Source organism: Miniopterus natalensis, chromosome 6 (assembly GCF_054644295.1).
Source record: "Miniopterus natalensis isolate mMinNat1 chromosome 6, mMinNat1.hap1, whole genome shotgun sequence".
Taxonomy (NCBI): Eukaryota; Metazoa; Chordata; class Mammalia; order Chiroptera; family Miniopteridae; genus Miniopterus; species Miniopterus natalensis.
In genome coordinates this window covers 62,558,295-62,579,307 of record NC_142086.1, presented here as the reverse complement: position 1 = coordinate 62,579,307, position 21,013 = coordinate 62,558,295, and the positions used below count along the sequence as shown (strand labels likewise).

At 34.6% G+C, this 21,013-nt stretch overlaps 1 protein-coding gene across 2 annotated transcripts in view; it reads left to right on the top strand.

The window, feature by feature from the left end:
* Nucleotides 1-21,013, top strand: part of NAALADL2 (N-acetylated alpha-linked acidic dipeptidase like 2) — a 910,351-nt gene that overhangs the window by 99,824 nt on the left and 789,514 nt on the right. The window contains exon 1 of one of the 2 annotated variants that reach the window (XM_087818310.1): nucleotides 5,401-5,489. The exons of the other annotated variant lie outside the window; for it this stretch is intronic. The gene's annotated coding sequence lies outside the window, so the exon portion shown is untranslated. Of the gene's footprint in view, nucleotides 1-5,400; nucleotides 5,490-21,013 lie in introns of those variants that run through there. 2 annotated transcript variants of the gene reach the window in all.

The following is a 21,013-nucleotide window of genomic DNA, read 5'->3' as shown; positions in this document are numbered from 1 at the left end:
TATTTTTAAAATAATGGCAAGATTTTAGGACTTTTCTACATGGCCTTCATGCAGTAGGTAATTATGGTGTGTCTAGTTTATATCAGGCTCTCTGGTAGGCCAAGGAGATAAAAAAAGGAATAAGAAATGCGTGGGTGTTTTTTGTTGTTAAAAAGAATTTAGTGAAGAGCAATTTTACAATATAGTGCTTAATTACTAATATAGTAGAAGTACATATAGAAAGTTATGAGACCAAGAATCCCAACTCTGGCTGGGGTTGTTAAGGAAGGCTCTAGAGAGTGATGCATCTCAGCTCCTATTGGAAACTGGAGTCAAGGATGAAGTAAGAGGGCAAAGGGCTTTTTCCACACACAAGACCATATGAACAGAAATATGTCCATGACACTAGGAGAAGTTGCAGAAGGAAGACCGGGCTGTTAAAAGAAACAGATAATATTATGCGAACAGTTTGAGCAGAATCAGTTAAGGAAACTATAAGATTATCAGGTTACAGTTATAATAAAGGTAGGTATAAAATATGCTTTTGCATGTAAACTCAGTATTCAGGAATAGTGAAAGAATTGTTCCATGTGAATGAATTTTTCAATAAGTGTTTTGGAAGGGACACTTTATTCATTATTGAAAAATATATATTTCACTACTTTTTGCTTCATTAAACAAACATGGTTTTCCCCTTTGTTTTGCTTCTCTTGGAGTTTTTGGAGTTTATATATAGCTGTGTCTGCCTGGACTATTTATTTAGATAGCTAGAACTATTTCTTTTAATGGACCCAGATTGCTTTATTTTTGTCATTCTCATGGTTGCTCTTTTTACTTGTCTTTCTCCTGATAAGAAGCCCTGGACCTATTTCTAATAGCCCTTCTCTAACCTAATCATTTGACTTAATCAACTTTGGAATTTATGATAACACCATTGTCTAGTTAAAAATATTTGCCCTGGCCGGTTTGATTCCCAATCAAGGGCAAACACCTTGGTTGCAGGTTCAATCCCCTTCCCCAGTCTGTAGGAACATGTGAGGGAGGCAGCCAATCTATGTGGCTCTCACATTGATATTTCTCCCCCCCCCCCCCCATCTCCCTTACACTCTGTAAAAAAACATTGGAAAATTATCCTCAGTGAGGATTTAAAAAAAAAAAGTCTTTGTCACTTATTTTCTGGGTTGTTTAATTAAGGTTGGTGGCATTACACTATAGGTTATTTCTAGATAATTTTAATGCTTTTAAAACTTTATTCATATGCATTGAATAATAAGTTTGTGTATTATTGAGTTCTTTCATATGATGGAACTTTTCATATCCTGCAGCAAAAAGGGAAATTAAACAACCCAGGTGTTCTCTTAAAAGAATTTTGAAAAATTATGTACTTTCTTGAACATTTTCAAAATACACATCTAAACTTTTCTTAAGTTTTATTGTTGCAAAAGATGTAATTTCTTGTTAACATTGCCATTAATTGTATCCAGTGGAATCCAGATATCATAATACTTTGATACCTGTCATCATCTATGTAAAGATACTTGAGCAAGCTCATTATTAATTAGAAAATATACATCATTTCTTTTTCTTTTCTTTTTTTTAAATTCTCATCAGAGGATATTTTTTCCATTGCTTTTTCAGAGATAGTGGAAGTGGGAGAGAGAGAGAGAAAGAGAGAGGAGAGAGAGAAACACTGATGTGAGAGAGACACACCATCGCCTGGGAACTGTTGACTGGCTGGCTGTGATTTCTTTAAACAGACAAAACCCCTGGTCATTTTTATGGTTTGATCAGTATGTGAGAAGAGGAAAGGCATGGTCAGCCTCCACCCAAAGAGGCCTTTTTTTGTAAGGTGGACTTCTGCTCTCCCTTCTCTCCTGTGCTTTGACAAAGGGGATCGGCCAGCAAGGATGCTTGCCCCAGGGCTCCATTCAGGACCAGGATCTCTGGAGAGCAGGGAAAGAGTCAACAGAGCCAGGGTTTCTGGCCCTCGGGGCACCATTCCTGATCTCAGGTCCAGGCTTCTGCATATGTAAGTGTTGGACTTTGCATGTCTTCCTGAGGCACAGGAAAGTCATTTAAGGGGACTGGCATTGTTAGTTGCCAGAGGGAGACTAAAAGCTTGGTGTGATTCAGTGAATAGGGGAAGACATTCAGCTTTTCACAACTTGAGTCAAATTCTGGAGGGAAAAAAAATCACTTAAGGAAAAGCTGTTAAGAAATGCATGCTGACACACCCAGCCCACAGTCTAAACCCCCAAATCAGGGTCACCTGCAGTGTGTACTCTACGCTCCTTCTGGTTCCCCCTCCTCTTCCCTGGATGGAGAACCATTGTCAGATTGCTTGTCATCTGGATGGCTTGTTTCAGCTTAAAAAAAAATTATATCCAGAATAAAAATGTCATTTCATTGTCTTGAAAATATAATTCTAAGAATGCAAAGTGTTAATTAATGATACTGTGCCCCCATTCAAGACTTATGCAATGGTTCTTGTCGTGGCAAACACTGTTTTCAGCCGAGGGAGTAGATTCCCTGCTCTCATGAAGATTATATTTTAGTGGCAGTGGGATGGCTGGGTGCATTGTTGAAGGAGACAATATACAAGTAAACAAATAGGTAAATAAGATATTCATAGATACTGAAGTGGCTTGAAGAAGGGAAGATAAAGTGACCAAAAATGTTGACTTTGGAACATTAGAAAATTTCTGTGTGATGATTTAGTGTCCTTGCTGTGCAATGCTTTTGGAGATACTCCTGTTATTGAATATGCATAGTCAAAATAAGAAGCCAATTCCAAGTGAGTGGTATCTAAGGGTTGCAACATCTCATTGCTATTTAGATGCAACAGTGAAGTTATAGGAGGTTGAATGATTGTTGACCTTGAACTTAATAGTAGGTAAAGCAAGAAGAATACATAACAACAAATACATGGAAAGAGGACAGGATGGGGTTGAAAAGATTCTATATTTCTTTTTTTCTGTCGCAGGCAGAGATTTCCCTTCAGCTCAGTTGATGAAAATGTATCAAATTTAAGGTTACTGCCACATTAGTTCACAATATAGTTTTGTTGTGTTTTTAAGCAAAGAGATCCACTTAAAATGATCTTCATGAGAGTAAGCCCCTTAGGTGGCAAATAGTTTACTCATAATCATTTACTTATTGACTGAAATTATCAGTGAGATCCTGGTAAGGGTTAAACAAAAATAAATGATATACTATTTACGGTTTTAGTGAGTTTATGGTCTGCCAAAGATATTTAATTTGTATTCACATGTCTTTGGTGCAAGAAGATATTTATGTGGCTTAAAAGGGGCATAAATAAAATGAGATGAAAACTTAAAATGAGGGAACTCATTTTCAGTAGGAAGGGCAAAAGAAAGCACCATGAATGGGAGTGGCTGTGGAAGTCTTCAAAGGAGGGGTGTATCACTAAGGGAATGCAGTGAAGGATGTCCAGGTAGAAAATGTAGAGTGAATGTAAGTATGTACTTGGGAAGGTACAATTAAGAAACATAGACCATAATTATTGGTGCTCAAGAGGAATATAAACAAATTTGGGGAAGGTTAATTGATACTCTGGGAGTCCTGAAGAATATCCCCTAAGTGGAGCCTGAGACCCTATATGATGATTTTTCTTTCTCGCGGGATGCAGATAGGATTTAAAAAACTATGAATATTATCTCTTGTTTTTAAGCAAGGTATGCTAAGGGATATGTGCCTGTTTTCAAAAAATAAGCTGCACATCTGCAAAAAGTGGAACAAATATCACCTATAAATTCTCTATTGAAAGTACTTTTTGGTTAAAATTTATGTTTATAAATTACATTTCTAAAAGAGACCACAGAAGACCTGAGCTATGACTGGAATCCATGATGGGAGCGCTTTCTCCGCCCTCAGGAAAGTGATGGAAGGGCGGGATGCCTTTTCTATCTTTCTGCCAGGCTCTCGCGTAGGCTCATTACAAAGACAGTGGCTCCGTCTCGGGCCACGTTCATGTCTATAAAGATCCCCAGCCTCAGGGAGCGGGGAGCAAGGGCACAGGGAGCACTGGGCATTGCTGGCACCACGTAGAGGAAGAATGAGTGGAGAATGGAGCCCATCTGTCTCTTGGTGTCTTGTAATTTCAACTTTGTTGTAATAAATATTAAAATGTAGTGTGTCCATGACAGTTCCTAAAACATTTGGGGTCATATTTTAGTGAATTAAATGCGACACTAAAGAGTTTGGGCTTTGTTTTAACAGGTAAAGGACCTGAAAATTGGCACTTTTTGTTCATATTGTTTTAATTACAAATGACTTACTCGGAGTTATGTATTAAAAATTTTATTTGGTGTTTATGTGAAAATTAGTTTGGAGGAGAAGAAACTTCAGTCTATGCCCATGTAATTGGTAATATTTTCCCCTTACAAAAACAGTTTTCTAATGTACTCTAAAACGTCTAAAAATAACTTGTTTTTTATAAGATTTTTTTCACATATATATTAGAAATCTTAGGTCGATTTAAACATATTTTCTGGCAAGGCATTACACGTTTAATAGGTGTATTTTCCAATATCAGCCTGACTAAGAGAATTTCAACCTTATATACCGTGTCTGAGAAATATAATTCATGCATATATTAAAGGGAATTACAGTTTAGGATGGATTCATAATGATATTGCCATCAAATTTTATGGATCAGTGGAGATTATTAGACTTTCTGGAACCATGCGGTTTTAATAAAGGCCTTAGGTGTAGAATGAATATATTATTTCTTTTTGCTACCCACAAGAGTTTAGATAGTAGATGGCAAATAATGCAAGCAAGCTTTCATGTTATATTAATCAGTATGGAAAGGAATCTTAGATGCTTTCTTTATTCCTAAATGTGTTTATTTCTTAATGAGAGAATTAGAAAATGGTATTTCAACAGCCCTGAAAAATCAGTTTATCTGTTGGCATTCAGCTGAGACCATAACCGAGTAAAATACTAAAGTGGCTTCCAGTGAGGTTTATAATTAGAATTACTGGAGAGTTTAAAAACAATTATTAAGCAGGACCCTTCAAAAATTCTGATTCTGTAATTCTGGTGTGGCCTTGGACTATGTGCTTTTCAATAAGATTATGTCTGGGAAACACAGCTACATGCGATGGGTGGTATACAATAGAAATGCAATAGAAAATAGGAACTGCCCCTTTCATTTTGCTTCCTGGTTTGGCCAAAGGAACACATCAAAAACCAAGTGATACTTTCAAAGCTAGTGAATGATGAATAAAATTAATATAAGCAAATATATATATATATATATATATATATATATATATATATATATGCATTAGAAGTGGACCAAGTATTATTTATATTTTGTTTTCTCATTGTAGTAAAATATAAATAACATAAATTTGCTATTTTAACCATTTTTAGGTGTGCAGTTCAGTGGCATTAAGTACATGGACATTGTTGTCAGCCATCACCACCATTCATTTCCAGAACCTGTTCATTTTCCAAAATTGAAATTTTTTACCCATTAAACCGTAAGTCCCTATTTCTTTCCACATCTCCTGGCAACCACCGTTTGATTTTCTATCTCTATGAATTTGCTCTAGGTTCCTTATATAAATGTGATTATACAATAGTTGTCCTTTAGTGTCTGGAATATATTTCACTTAGCATGTATCAGTATTTTATATTGGTATTAATATTGCACATGGTGAAACAAGTATTTTCCGATAATTTATCAATTCTTTGGCAGAAACTACCATCTGATTCTTTTGTATTTTTCCTCCCTTAAAGCCCTTCTGTGGTATTTACTACACACCACATATATCACATATGCTAAAAGCTAATAAGCAGTTATTGTTTGCTTACTTTAACTCCGAAGCAGAATATTTATGTGGTTTAAACTCAGTTTAATAATTTAGCCTGGGGACACTGACTGGGAGTCAGCTATGATTCTGGAACAAATAAAAGTGAATTCAATCGATCATTGTTAAATTAGAACATTTCTATCATCAGTGCATTTGTGGCAACATTTTTGTGTTTTAATGTACTGTGCCTTTTTTTTTTTTTCTTCCTCTTGGCTATCAGGGGCCTCAAAGACAAAATTAATATTCAGTCTCAGTAACTACTTCATTTTAGCAGTCTGATTGCATGGTTGCCTATAAACATGAGGAATGTGGAATCATAAATTATTTTTTTGGTAGCAAATAGAGTATCAAAAAACGAATGAATCAATGAACCAATAAATAAATATAAATAAGCTAAATCATAGAGTTATTTATTTCTAAACTCTACATGTTTGCTTGGTTGTCAACTTTGGATTAAACTCAAACATATAAGACTAAAAGGAGAAGGAAGACTTCAGGGCCAACCTCACATGGCAGGTATTGGGGTGTGGATTAGAATTTGTGCTCTTACAAAATGTATACTCCTGAAGAATGTTACTAGTTTACACTTTTGCGTAAACTTTGCATAGCTCTTAAAAAATGATATTTATGACTAACTTAAATGTTAGGCCCTTGAGTGAAGTGTTCTTCTTTCTTGATTCATGAATAAATAAAATGGTACACAAAATGCATCTAAAATCAAATACAGTAAAATAAATATAATTTTTGGATTTAGTTTTCAAAATGAGATTCAGATTGTCACTATAAGCATGTACTTGGTGGTAAAAGTTAATTAGGATATAAAATATTTCTCTTCATAATAAAATTACTGCTTCCTGTTTCTGATTAAATAAATGAATTGAACAAAATTTACACATCCAGTGTTAGTATATCTCACTGTAAATAATGAAGTGAAGCATGTGTCAGTCATTGAATCCAGTCATCTTTATGGGTTTTTATCTCAACTCACATAATTTATACTGCCTTCAAAATGGGCTCATAAATCTTCAGAGATTTTTTCAGCATTTACTATTTACATAGGGTCTCTGCCCATCATCAGTTTTAGGGAGCTTATTCACCCCTGAAGGCTGAAAACAGCTTGAAAGCATGTGGGGCTTTGCTGGTGAGCATCCTTTAGAAAGAATTCTGGGCTTTGGGACCTGAAAGTCTCTGGCTGCAATTCTGTCTCTGCCATTGGCTTATGAACTGTGAGGCAGTGATAAAGTTACTAAACCTTTATCAGGCTTCATTTCCCTCGTTTGTAAACTAATGTGATAAAATTTGTGTTGGAGGATTATGGCAGGGACTCAGTGACTTACTGTGTCAATCCCCTGCTCCAGATAAGTGCTCAATACATTGTAATTATTGTGGCCAATAAAGATAAAAATAACAATGAGCTGCTTGTATTCTAATATTCAGTAGTTTTTAATGGTACGTCAAATAGGAATACATCATAATAAACTCTAGAGAATGTGAAAAGCACCTTTTTCACAATTCCATATTGTTGAAGGTATGATCCTTCCTGCCAAAATTCAGTAAGAATCCAGAGAAGAAAGTATGAAAGATTTGTTGTTATAGAAAACTTAAGGATTCACTCTAGCAATAGGTTTTTATCAAGTTAATAAAGTCCATTAAGTAAATGAGAACCCAGTGACATTTATGTATTCAGTAATTAAAAAAAAATTGACCAAAGGGAAATAGTGTTTTTACTTAGAAATATATTAATACATGACAGCATAGCATTTTTACATAATGTATATGGAAACGTCCCTGCAATATCAAACATATGTAAGCACCTAGGATTCAAAATTGGCTAACTATCACCATTGCAGACAAGGAAAACAGTTGATGAAAGGAAATATTCCTCTATGAAAGGAGAGCACAAAATGAATTTTCATCTATAGGCTGTGAATAGGAATTAATTTTGAAAATTTGTTCAAAAATAGAAGGGTACAGTTTTAAAGGTGAAGGTACACACCCACACAGGCACACACACTCATTCAAGAGTGAATTTAATTGAAACAAAAACAATAGCAGTAAAGAGTACAAGAATACATTTAAAATTAAGACAGCATAAAATTTTAAGTAACTGATATTTAGATTTTAATTCTATTATTATAGAATTACTTTAAGCATAGTTGCTTTTGACACCTTAACATTATATGTGTTGAAAATTTATTATTACTATTTTGTGCTGAAAAAAAATATTTATTTTGTAGATGAGCTGGGAATAATTAATGCACATATTTATATATTCTGCCTACTGTATCTTTTATTTTAATAATTGATATAACTCTTAAATAATATTATATTTGATTAAATTATCTTTAGCACAAATGGATTAGACAAAAATAACCCCAATTCTTTTTTCTCTTCTTAATATATCTTTATTGATTTCAGAGAGAGGAAGGGAGAGAGGGAGATGGAAACATCAATGATGAGAGAGTCATTGGTCGGCTGCCTCCTGTGCCCCCCCGACTGGGGATCGAGCCCACAACCTGGGCATGTGCCCAGATGGGGAATAGAACCCGTATCTCCTGGATCAAAGTTTGATGCTCAGCCACTGAGCCACACCAGCCGGGCAGTAACCCCAGTTCTGATGATGTATTTTCTGCTTGCATTCCGGTTTTCAATTGTATGTCTAAGTCACTATTAACATTTGTAGTCTCTTTCCCTAGTTTTTAACTTAAGGACTTTAAATTTTGGTTAGGAATATATTATACTTTAAATATGATCACATTTTTACTTACTAGCACTTTAATACCAAAAATAATAACAGTTTAGGTAAACATGGCCTTTCTGGTTCACCAGTGCTTTTCATGTATATTCTCATTGACTTCTCACAGCCTCCCTGTGATGTGGCAGAGGATTACTTTCACAGCTTTATAGGTGATGAAATTGAGACTCCCTGAGGATAAATTACTTGCTCAAGGTTGCATTGCTAGTAATTATCAAAATTGAGACTTGGACTCACTCTGAACGCTCCTGTGTGCATAGCAGAGCTTACAGAATCAGATGCCTGCAGGAGTGAAAGCACATGGTGAGGCAGCCGAGCAGAAGACACTGGGGGTGACGTGGTTAACTGAGAAAGCCCGCCCTGCCCCAAGGGAACAGCAAATCCTGGGTGTGGCTGTGTTGCCTGGAGCAACTCTGGGGGCAGGCTTTCCAGATTTTTAATTTTTTAAGAGAAGCCCACAATCCAAATTTATGTGGAAATGCATTTTTAAAAAATGTTGACAGTTCATTCAAAAATTGAAAAAATGGCCTAAGCAAGACAGGCCTGAGGGCTGCTGCTGCTGTGTTTCCAGTGTGGGGTGGATCCTCACTCCTGTGTGGAGCGTGTGCGGGGCCACTTGATGATTCATGCAGCTAGTGTAAGGTGGTAGAGGTGTGACCCTAAGTCCCATCTGTGGGATTGTCCCCGTGCTTACGACTAAGGAGTATTTAGTGACAGCCTTTATCGGTTGATTTTCCTGATGGACTGTTTATTCTTTCATCTGTCCAACCCAAATATATTGCATGCCAGCCATGTACCTGGCACTGTGGTGCAAAGAATAATATCGTGTAATGCCTGCTCCAAACATTCTAGTGGTCAGCACATTTCTATAAACAGGAGTTGTTGGAAGCAAAATGGAAAGCTTCATGGTGAAGGTGGCATTGGCAAGTACTTGTTTCCCGTGTAAAATTGCATTCATTTTTAAACAGAGGTTAAGCAGTGTCTGTACGTCCACCTGTGTGAGTAAATAACAATTTAAACATATCCTGTATTTCATGATTTCATACAACTATCCCTCACATAGGCAACCTTAAGATAAAAAGTGCACCTTATTTTAAAAAATGGTTTCTAGTATAGTACTATCTTGTTTCTGTGCAGATAGAATAATACTAGATTGAAGATTTAATACTTAATCACAACCTGGGTTTTCAGTATCTTTGTATTTTCTGACCATACTTTTAATATTTTTTTCTTTTTTGATGCCGCAGAAGGCTTTCACACATATACTTTTATCCAAAGATATATTAGCTCTGTGAAAATATGAAAGTGTGAAGTATACAATAGATTAAAAATTAAACTTGTGTATATTTAACTCTTGCATGGGTATATCTGTAGAGATAGCACGTGTGTGTGTGTGTGTGTGTGTGTGTGTGTGTGTGTGTGTCTGAAGGTTGAGATTGAGAGAGAGGAGGAGGGGGTAAGTGAGGGAGATATGGAGGGAGGGAAAGAGAGAAAAAATGAAAGGTGTTTCATATCATTTGATGAATTGCACTGAGTCCAATAATGAAAACCTGTGACTGTATTTCTCTGTTGCTCTTCTGTCAGAGTTCAGAGCCTCATTTGATTTATGACCTTAGGAACTAGATTGGCATACTTGCAGTTTTTTTTCTTCTGAATTTCTAAATGTATGCATACTTTTATAGACCGTTCTTTTATATACCATTTCATACATGCATATGCATGCCAGACATACAGAAAATCTGTGCTCTTCATAGTTTCTGATTGCTCTGATTATTAGAGTCTTATTTTTCAATTCCCTGATAAATCATATATATCTTTCGTTTCAAGTACTGTTACATTCTTACTGGAAATAGACTAGAGGGGGAGAGGGAAAAAATAGCAAAGAGAGGAAAGAAAGTGTTCCTACACACACTTACCTCTACAGACACACAGACACAGGTGGCTGAGCGGAATGTAAACTGGTCCTGTTTTCCCATGTGGCAGGATGAGTTCACTTAGGGACTGAACATGAGACCTGGGTGCCCATTCCTCATGTCTCTTTTGGCATAACTAGGACCTTGTTTTAGACTATTAAAATCCTTTTAGGCATTAATAGTCTGAAGACATTATCCCTGTGTATCTTACATGCAAATAATATTTCTTACACATTTTCTGAGATCTGGAGATATGTTATAAAGCACATAGATGGAAGAAAATGTAGAAATCTGCTCTGATAAAGCTGTCTGTTTCAATGTAAGCAGCAAGTCAATAATAACAGCCATGATACCAAACATTTTTAAAGTAATTTTTCTTCATTCTGTGCAATGAACTGAACCTTCTGATGGTGGTGGAATATGGACCAGGGATTGGGAGGGGAACTATAACAATACAAAGGTACTTTCTGTTGATAAGAACCTGTTTGTGTGTGTATCTTTGTCTTTGAAATTACTGTGAGGGACATCAAGTGTCTATAGATTATCGATTCTCAAATAATATTCTCCAAGATGCTCCATTAAAAAGGTGATTAAATACATGTACAAAATACTATAGACTCATTTCTTGTGGAAATTCATAGCCTATGTAATATATACTGAGGACTCTTAAAAGAGTCTTTAAAGATTAATATATGCCCACCATTAAGAAGCTGTTGAATTTAGTTTAACCCAGTGTTTCTCCACATCATTTTATCATCGGCCCCTTTTCTCTAAATAGCTGTGTTAACATCTCATAGAACTGGTGTTCAGAAGAAGATACTAGGTAAAAATCAGCTTTGGAGGTGTAGGACTACTCTTAAGAAACTTATTTTCCATCAGATTCCACATATAAATGAACTCATGTGGCACTTGTCTTTCTCTAACTGACTTACTACTTTCCAGGTCCATACATGCTGTCAGAAAAGGTAAGATTTCCTTCTTTTTACAGCCTAGTAGTAATGAATCAAATAAACTAACAGACAAAATCATAGATGCAAAGAACAGATTGACAACCGTCAGAGGGGAGAGGATTTGGGGGCCTGGGTAAAAGAGGTGAAAGGATTAAGCAAAGAAAAAACAACTCATAGACACAGATAATCGTGTGGTGATTAGCAGAGGGAAAGAGGGATGGGGGGTAGAAGAGGGTAAATGGGGGATAAATGGTGATGGAAGGAGACTTGACTTGGGGTGGTGAGCACACAATGCAGTATACAGATCATGTATTATAGAACTGTACACTTGAAACCTATATGATTTTATTAACCAATGTTACCCTAATAAGTTAAAATAAAAGAGGAACTTATTTTCCTTTACAGTGTGATTTTAACAGCAAATGGGTAGTCACGGTTGTAGTTGCCAGCTATTACTGAGGAATGAATTCATGTTATAGGACATGTGGGTACACAGTCACAGTTATTTGTAGAGGAAATTAACAATGCATAATGTGGGAATATATAAACAGAAATGCCTCAACATACCAAGATCCAATGAAGTGTGTTTTCCTTTTCAGATATAGACACTGATTGTTTTATCATACCCTTTAAAAGTAATTCTGTGTAAAAATAATTTCTTGGCTTTAGCCTAAGTCTTTTTTTCTTTCTTCCTGCATTTGGTTCCATTCACTTGTTTTATATTTGCTAGAAGAATAACTGATTAGTTCTTTAATAAAGCCTAGGTGTTCCCTTACCTTTTTCAGGAAGAGAAAATACTTTCTTACCTCCTGTTACTTTGGTCATGTGTCCTGTTCTTTAGCTTTTTATCACTTCAGAGTTGTGCTACCATTTAGAACATGATTTAAGAATTATTGTTCAGGAAGCTCGATGATATGTCTGTGTGGTGTCATTGAACTAAATATTTCCTGCTCAAGTGTCATCAGTGCTTATAATTAAGCTCCTTGGTAACCAACACACAATTGCTATTTAATGTCTGTTTTGACTTTATCTGGGCTATTGGCCTTTGTAAAGTTGTAATTGAGGGGACAACTTGGTTTGTTATGTAGTGTATCTTAGGGACAAGTTAAACCCTTTAATGGATATACAGTATGTAGCCTGTAGTGAGGTCCATACTGCATGTGAACAAAACCTGTAGGAAGGGGCATTGAAAGAGGGTTGAAAAATAGTTTTTGAGCATCTTATGCTAATAGTTCTTTGCATTTGTATAGAATTTTAAAAAATCTGGTTACGTAAATGCTTTATCTCTTTATCTTTTTAAAAAATTAAAGCAGTAAATTAGGCATTATTATTCCCATTGTTTGAAAGGAAAAAACTGGGACACTGCTAATGTTAAGTGATTCACTAAATATTATGTGGTTAAAAAGGGACAGAGCTCAGACTAAAACATTTTTTTCTAATCCCCTGTTTATGCTTTTTCTAAAGTTAGACTTTCATGGTCTTCAAATCATATGCAAAAAGTATATTCTATTTTGTAATCTCTGCCTATTAAATATTTGAATTAGTGGCTTCTGCCTCCTTTATTTTTAAATGATATTTTAAAGTAAACTTATTTAAGGAATCAAAACACACATAAGCAGACAGATCATGGGTTTACAACTTAATGAAATTTCACAAAATGAGCACCACCACGTAATTCACCACCCAAACCAAGAAATGATGTATTACCAGCATCCCAGAAGCCCCTTCCACACCCATCCCAGTTTCTGGCTCTTTCTTCCTAAAGATAACTGCTGTCCTAAAACCTAACATCATAGATTAGTTTTGATATTTAGTAACTTTATATAAATGAAATTTTCTATGAACTTTTAAAAAAATGCCTGACTTATTTCATTCACATTTTTTCATTCACTTTGATACAGATAGTGAGTCCAAAAATACCCTTATAAAGACATTTGATTTACAGAAAGATGACACTGAACACCAGTAGAGAATGGATAGAATTTTCATTAAATAGTGCCAGATCAATTGAATATCCATTTGGAAAAAAGAAATTTGGACTCCCCCTTGCACCACACACAAAAATATTTTCCAGGTGGATTACAGATCTAAAAGTGAATTGTAAAACAGCAAAGATTTGAGAAGATAACTCTGTTAGCCTGGTCATCCGAGAAGCATACACTAAAATGGAATTAGAAGTGGAAAAGAATGACTAGGAAAAATACTTTTGGGGAAAAAATGGAAGAATAGTCTAGGGAGGAAGGAAGAGCTGTGAGACTATAATATTGGTCTGACCTGTTCAAACGAGGGGAAAGGAAGGAGGGCAGGATGGGGAAGTACCGGACTACAGTGGAGTTCTAAGAAAGTTAAGCAAGGCCGGTGGAGTCCTGTGCCAAACCCACCCATCAGAGTAGCCGCACCCGTGATTACTGGGAGTAGACTATGGGAAGCAGTGACTCTCTGAATCTGGGGACAGATTTCAGAGTGCAACAGCTGGGCCACCAGTTGATGATGCTCCTCGGAGTTGGAGATTCATCGCCACTGCAGAGCTGTCGGGGGATATCTGCATAATTCTGTGATCGACAAAGTTTTCTTAAAGGGGACAGAAAACACAAATCATAAAGTGAAACGGAAATCATACTCCATTCAATTAAAAACTTTTGAAAATCAAACGACATCATTTGCATCTGATGAGAAGCAAAACCACAGGATGAGGAAAGATACTAGTGATACACACAGTCCACAAAGAACGCATACATACCAAATATAAAGAATTCCTAGAAATAAGTGAAAAATAGTAGCACAGTAGAAAAGCGGGCAAATTCTTAAACAGGCAGTTCACAGAACAGAATATTCAAATAGTCAGTAGCTAAAAAGTATTTATTTGTATTAATTATCAAGGACATGCAAGTAAAACCGTATTGAAATACCACCATAATGATTCCTTGTAAAATACTGACTTAAAAAATGTTGGCATAGATGTTGAACAAGTGGAATTTTCATACCCTATTAATAGAAGTTTAAATTAATAAGGCCATTTTGGAAACAGTCACTATCTACTGCAGATGAATGTACACATACCTTAAGTTCCAACATACATATCTGCTCCTAAAGTCATATATAAGAAGGCTCCCAGCAACACTGTTTATAATGACCCTAACCTAGAAACAACCCAAGTGTTCACCCACAGAATAGATAAATCAGTTATGCTACATTCATGCACACAATAGAATACTATGACTAATCGAAGTAAACAAGTGCTTCTTATATTTATTTAGCTTGTTTATCATTTTTGGCCGTAATCGAAGTAAACAAGTGCTTCTTATATTTATTTAGCTTGTTTATCATTTTTGGCTATTCCCCATTTTCATGTTTTTGTCTGTTGGGTTTTTGTTGTTGTTGCTTAACTCAGTAGAGCCAGCATTGGGGTGGAATATATTCAGGATTTCTCTCCTTCAGGTGTTTAAAATTTCATAGGAAAGAAAAACATGTAAAGGAAATACTTTTATGTAAGTATAATTTGTTAAGTGGTGAAAGAGAGGCTAAAAACTAGTGCCTTGTGATTTCAGTACAAGAAGTGATTTTTTTAGTGATGTCAGATTTTATAAGGGAGGGAGTATAGAAGCTGATTCTTAAATTATTAATAGCATTTATATGTATGGACATAGCAGAGTGGAACTTAGACTAGTGTTTAAGGAAGTGTTCAACAAAGGTTTGACAGATATTGGAATAGATATTGGAAGGCTCTTAATATCATTAGCCAAACGCTCAAAAACTTATAAATTGAGGTATTGAGAAGGTATTGATTTATAACTTTAAGATCTATCAGTAAACTTCATGTTATGTTCTTCTTTCTGACTTCTTCTACTTAATCTCATTGATGCTTTAGATTCTGAGCTTCTATGAATCTGAGTTCATTGAACACACACACACATTTTTTTCCTCACTTATTTCCAGGAAAGCAGTAGCAGATTATTTGAAGCTTTAGTTTTTCTAGCCTTCCTCTCCTGGTGTGTCATAATATTTAGTAGTGGATGGTTTGCTTTTTGTATGCTAGGCATGTGGTTTATATCATTTATGTCCTTGACCTAATTCCTCTTGGTATTCAGAAGAGGAAAGAGTGGTTGAACCTTTTTATTTCATTCTATTCTGCCATAGTTTCTCTAAAATTAATAAAGTACCCATGTGTGTCCAGTAAATATTACCACAATAAGAGTTAGAAACTACCACTAGCAGGAATAAAAATGTATAGAGAGCATTTAACTTTTCAAAGCTGTTTGTTATTTCCTGATTTTTTTAAAACAAAATTATTCTGAGATTATGATCATGAAATCAATGACCATCCTAAAATCAATGAAGAACCTTGTATAGTAGAGAATTGGAAAGGGCTAACTTGGCACCACTACAGTGTTCTTTTTTTCAAGTGCTATAACTATTACCATGAAATAACTAGCAGAAACCTGTTAGATACATGAGATTTGGCAAAAAAAAAAAAAAGTGATTTTTTTTCTATTTTAGTAAGCATGTCACATATGTGCATCTAGACAATGAATGATATTCCTTCAGAAAAGCTCAAGTTGAGAAGCTGCTTTTATGCTGCACATCTTTTTGATTGAACCATACTTTTTGAATTGATTCCAGGACGAGTTTATGAGCCTTGTAATAAATTTACTTATTTTAGAATTTTATCTTCATTTTATTTTTGACCAAGCTAATACATTGATTGACAACATGCATTAATATTTTTAAATCCAAAATAATTGAATATAAAAGAAATTCACCTTGTACATAAAGACATGAAATAAGAGTAACTAACAAAAGTTAAATTTTTAGATTTCTGGATTAATATTTAGAACAGTAACAATAATCACTTAACTTGTTAGGAACTCACTATAATATCTGAGTTAGAATGCCAACTTAGACTAGAAAAATCTCAATAGATATCCTCTCAACAATGATTTTGAACTTTACTCGTATGACACTAAAGCAGATTCTATAAATATTACATGGTGAAAAGTAAATGATGAAGTGCTTTGATAAATAGCAAATAATCAGTGAGTGTTAGCTATTGAGTTATATATCTTTAAATATCTTTTCAAATTAAATTATTAAAATTTCAATAATTTTAATATAATTAACTACAACATGACCTTGATGTAAAGAGAAAAAGAGACTAATTCAGAAAATTCAATGTAATATTTACTTTATATTGAAAAGTATTTTCAGCTGCTGAGCTTACACTTTGTACGTTTAGCTACTTAACTAATGAAGAGGATTTAAACTATTGTATTTTACCAGTTTTAAAATGCAGATGTTTTAAAACACATTTTGAGAGCCCTAAAATTAGTTATCAAGTGTGCCTATTATCAAGTGTGTCTTAAAACCGCTAGCGTCCAGGGTGAGGGTGTACATACCCAGCATTGCCTGTGCGTGCACAGACTTGTCTTATCCATATTAACATCTGTTCATATTAACATCATGTCAGCTGAGTTATGTGTATTAATGGTATCACACACATTGGGTTTAATTGTTATTTAAAGTGTCTTCAGAAATACAACACTGTGATTTGGCATTGAAATGGAAAGTGATTGTATACACAGAAAGGCAAGGCAGAACAACTGAGCATATATTTTATATCAATGGAGCAAATATCTGTCATTGAAGGACGAACTACAACCTTATATTTTCTTGCAAAGCAACCATAAAGCACTTTACATGGATGAAAGGAAAATACCCTGAAGTAGATGGTCTATTACATTTCGTTACTAAGATTTATGTAAGAGGATGGCCCATCACGCACAGAGAAATGGAACTGAAAGAAAAAAGAAATTGCCAAATCTCTCAGAATAGATAAAGAAATTTCAAAGCAGACAGACTAGCATAACTGATTCACGCATTGTGCATGTTGTTGAATTAACAAACTTCCTATTGACTTTGAACAGAAGCTGGTTAATATCTAGCTAGATAGGATTTAGTTGAGAGAAAAATGGAAATACAAATGAATGGGGTAACATCATCACCAAAACACACAGAATTGGTGTTCACCATTTGGAAGAAAACTCCAGAGAGAAAAATTGAGTATTATTTTAAGAAATACTATATCACCATTACTTTTGATGGCACAGAGCATTCTGTGGAAAATTAGGAAAGTTTACAACTCTGAGTCAAAAGAGATTCGGAAGATTTGGGCTCTAAAGGTGAGGTTTAGGAACACTTTAACAAATTTATTTAGCTTATATTTTACCTCTTATATATGGAAGGCTAATATGTTATAAAATTATTTCTAAATAATACTTTTTTATAAGTAAAATGAAATATTCTAAGTGGGCAGAAGACATTTTGTTATGGTTTCATTGACAGTTTTCATTCTGGTACTGGCATATAAAAAATGGATCATCTACAATGGATGGCATCTTGGAGTTGAGGAAATATAGTATCAACAATAATGAAAAATTATAAATGTAGTTTTATAACATCACCCTGTTGTAAGCTCTATTATTATCTATCAGTAATACTATACTTTCAATTGCCTGCCTTCCTCTTGTGTTGAAATTGCAGTAAAGATCTTTTTTCTTTTCTATAAAACTTTAATATTATACTTATTTGTATTGATTTCTCAAAAACTATAGTTAAAGGCTGTGATGAATTTCAGTATATTGCTTCTTTATGGCCTTAATCAGTCCATGTATTTTCTTTGCCAAATTTTGTGTGCACTCTTGTGGACAAAGTTTCTATAATTTCAGTCGTACTCTCAGAGGAATTTGCTTTCTAAGAATCATTGTTAGAGCTCTGGTTGGGTAGCTCAGCTGGTTAGAGTGCTGTCCAGATCCACCAGGGTTGCTGGTTTGATCCCCAGTCAGGGCCCATACAAGAATCAACCAATGGATGTATAAATAAGTGGAACAACAAACTGATGTTTCTCTCTCTTTCTAAAATCAATTTAAAAAATTAAAAATAAAAATCATCGTTAGAGTAATATATGCAAAATAGAATATGATCTTTAACTGAAATTTGTCTTTCCACCTTTGATTTGTTTAATTAAATTTAAAATTTGAAATTGACCCATCCTTTAGGCTATAGGTAAATATATAATAATATAAAAAGAAACAGAGTTCGACAAGAAGGATTAGAGAGAAGGATAATGGCTAGGCAACTCTTTCTGCCTTTTTGTTTAGGTGGTTTCATTTTAGTGAAGATACACCCTGCAGTTTTCAAATATATGTATATGTACGTATGTATAATTGTGAGTTTTTTTAGGGGGATGAGGTAATTACTGTAGGGCTTTTGATGCAATAATTTCCTACAGATGACATTTTCTGGATATGTGTGACATAAAAGTGAAAAAGGTCATTCCTTCATCCACATTAATAACTCTCTTTCTTGGCAATAACTATAATTTATGGAACTAGTGTCATTATAACTTGAAATCAAAACTATCATTAAGTTGTATTGCTATTGAATTTATATTATTTTCTTTAAGCTAACATAGAGCAAAGAGGAACAGAAACTTGCTCTCTGAGTTTTCCTGTAGGAGTATATTTTGTTTTTAAATTTTGTTTTCAATTTAAATTGAGACGTAGTTTAGATTCTTTACTAACGATAGGAAAAGAACTCACAAGACTGAGTCCTTAAAGGGAAGGGACAGTAGCAGACTCATTTTTTTATTCTCAGATGCCCCCTTAATGGTTATCTCAGAGTAGATATCCTGGTTATCCTGTTTGCCTCTTCAGATCTTTTCTTCTCTCTGCCCTGCTCCAGGCCGGAAAGTTAATTATCAGCGAATTGTACAAACTCACATTCTAACTCTGCTGGCTTCAGCCAATGGGACACACAAGCAGGTGCTCAGGATGTTTATTCTTAACCCCTGTGGGGCTATGCTTGACAGATGGAAGCAAATTTCTCTGACTGTGGCCACATTCCCTGTGATGTGACCCTTTCAACAGCTCCTACGCTTGCCAGGTTCCAGTGACACTGCCCCCTCTCCCTGCCCCCTTCAAGACCCAGGAGCACTCTACCCGACTCATCCTCATGTGCTTTATTGCTGGGTGCCTCAGCCCCGCCCTTACCTCTCCATATGTGCCCTCTGTTTACCCCTGGAACTTTGCTTGAAAGAGTTAATATTAGGTTTATGTTATCCAAGACAGAATTTTGAAATGAATGTAAGAATCAGAATATGTGGAATATAATAAACATTTCATTTAAAAAATGATAGAATGCCTGCCATGCATTGTAGGCCATTAAAAATGTAATATGTGGTTACTTTTCTAGAATATTTTCCAATTTTGTATTGAAAATATATATTTGTAATAGAAAACCATGTTTTTATTATTTTCAAAAAGATTAATATGGTTACATTTGTGAATTTAGGCAAGCTGTTAGATGTCTCAGATTCCTCAATGTTTTCTGCTATAGTTTTTGACTGACAATGCAGTTTTCACTGAATAAGGGTATCTAATTTGGTGTTAATATATGTGTGTTTTTTTTTACCTTAAGAGAGTTTTAAGATACTCTATGATTGGTCATTTTTACATTGGAAAGTTGTTATTATTTACAATGATTAAATATAAAAATTGAGTCACCAAGATAGACAGTGATTTGTTCAAAATCATATTTATTAAAATTTTGTAGGTTGGTTTTGAATGATTTAGAAAGATCTTTTCCCCATTTTATTATAATAATATGTTGCATCTCTGAAAATACGAAAGAATGATTTATTAAAAATGTCATATTCAGTACAATATTGGAAGTTAATTATTGGGCACTTTTTCTTCTTTCTGCCTTCATCATAGGAAACTCACCTGAAACAAATAGTCATTTTCCTCTGCACAATTCTATTAAGAAGAAAGCACACAAGAGAAACATAAATTTTGTCTTATTATTAAAGCTAGTAAAGTATATTCATTTGTGGAGCAAGTGTATTAATATTCTGTATTAAATAAAAAGCCATTGACCCAGAGACCTTTTTCTAAGTACAATTAGTTTATCTTAAAAGTAATATGTGTTGGAGCCTGTAATTTCTTTCAGGTTATTAATAGGAATGCATTGTTTAGAATGATCAGGAAAATCAATGTTGAAACCCTTATGGACAGGATGAACTTGGCGTATCATTCTTGATTGTTATTTGATAGGGAGAAGTGTGGCCTCTACCTGTATAGAGGTCTCACTCTCAATTAATTATGCTTAAATGAAAAGATTCAGCTTCCTTAAAAGTCCTTGGCAATTAAATTGTTCATTAACTTGTGGTTGGAACATACTTACAATTCTTTTTTGAGGAAAATGTTGACCTTGTCCATAGTTATTCCTCAGGTGGCATCTAGTCACGATGGGTTTAGGTTGAAGGTCTTCAGCATCAACCACAGAGTCCTCTGACTTGCTTTTTCATTGGTAACATAGCATATTACCTTCAGTTCTTAGAAAATACTATAACTGAATTCATAACTGCCCAACTTTTGTAAGTTATTTTAATAATTAACATTAAAAATTATTTGAAGGATATGCAGTTTATTAATTCTTCTGCATTATTGGTGTTGATTAAAACTTTTTTTAACTGATACATGTGAGGGGTAGAACATTTTCCAATTAGTTGCTCTTTAC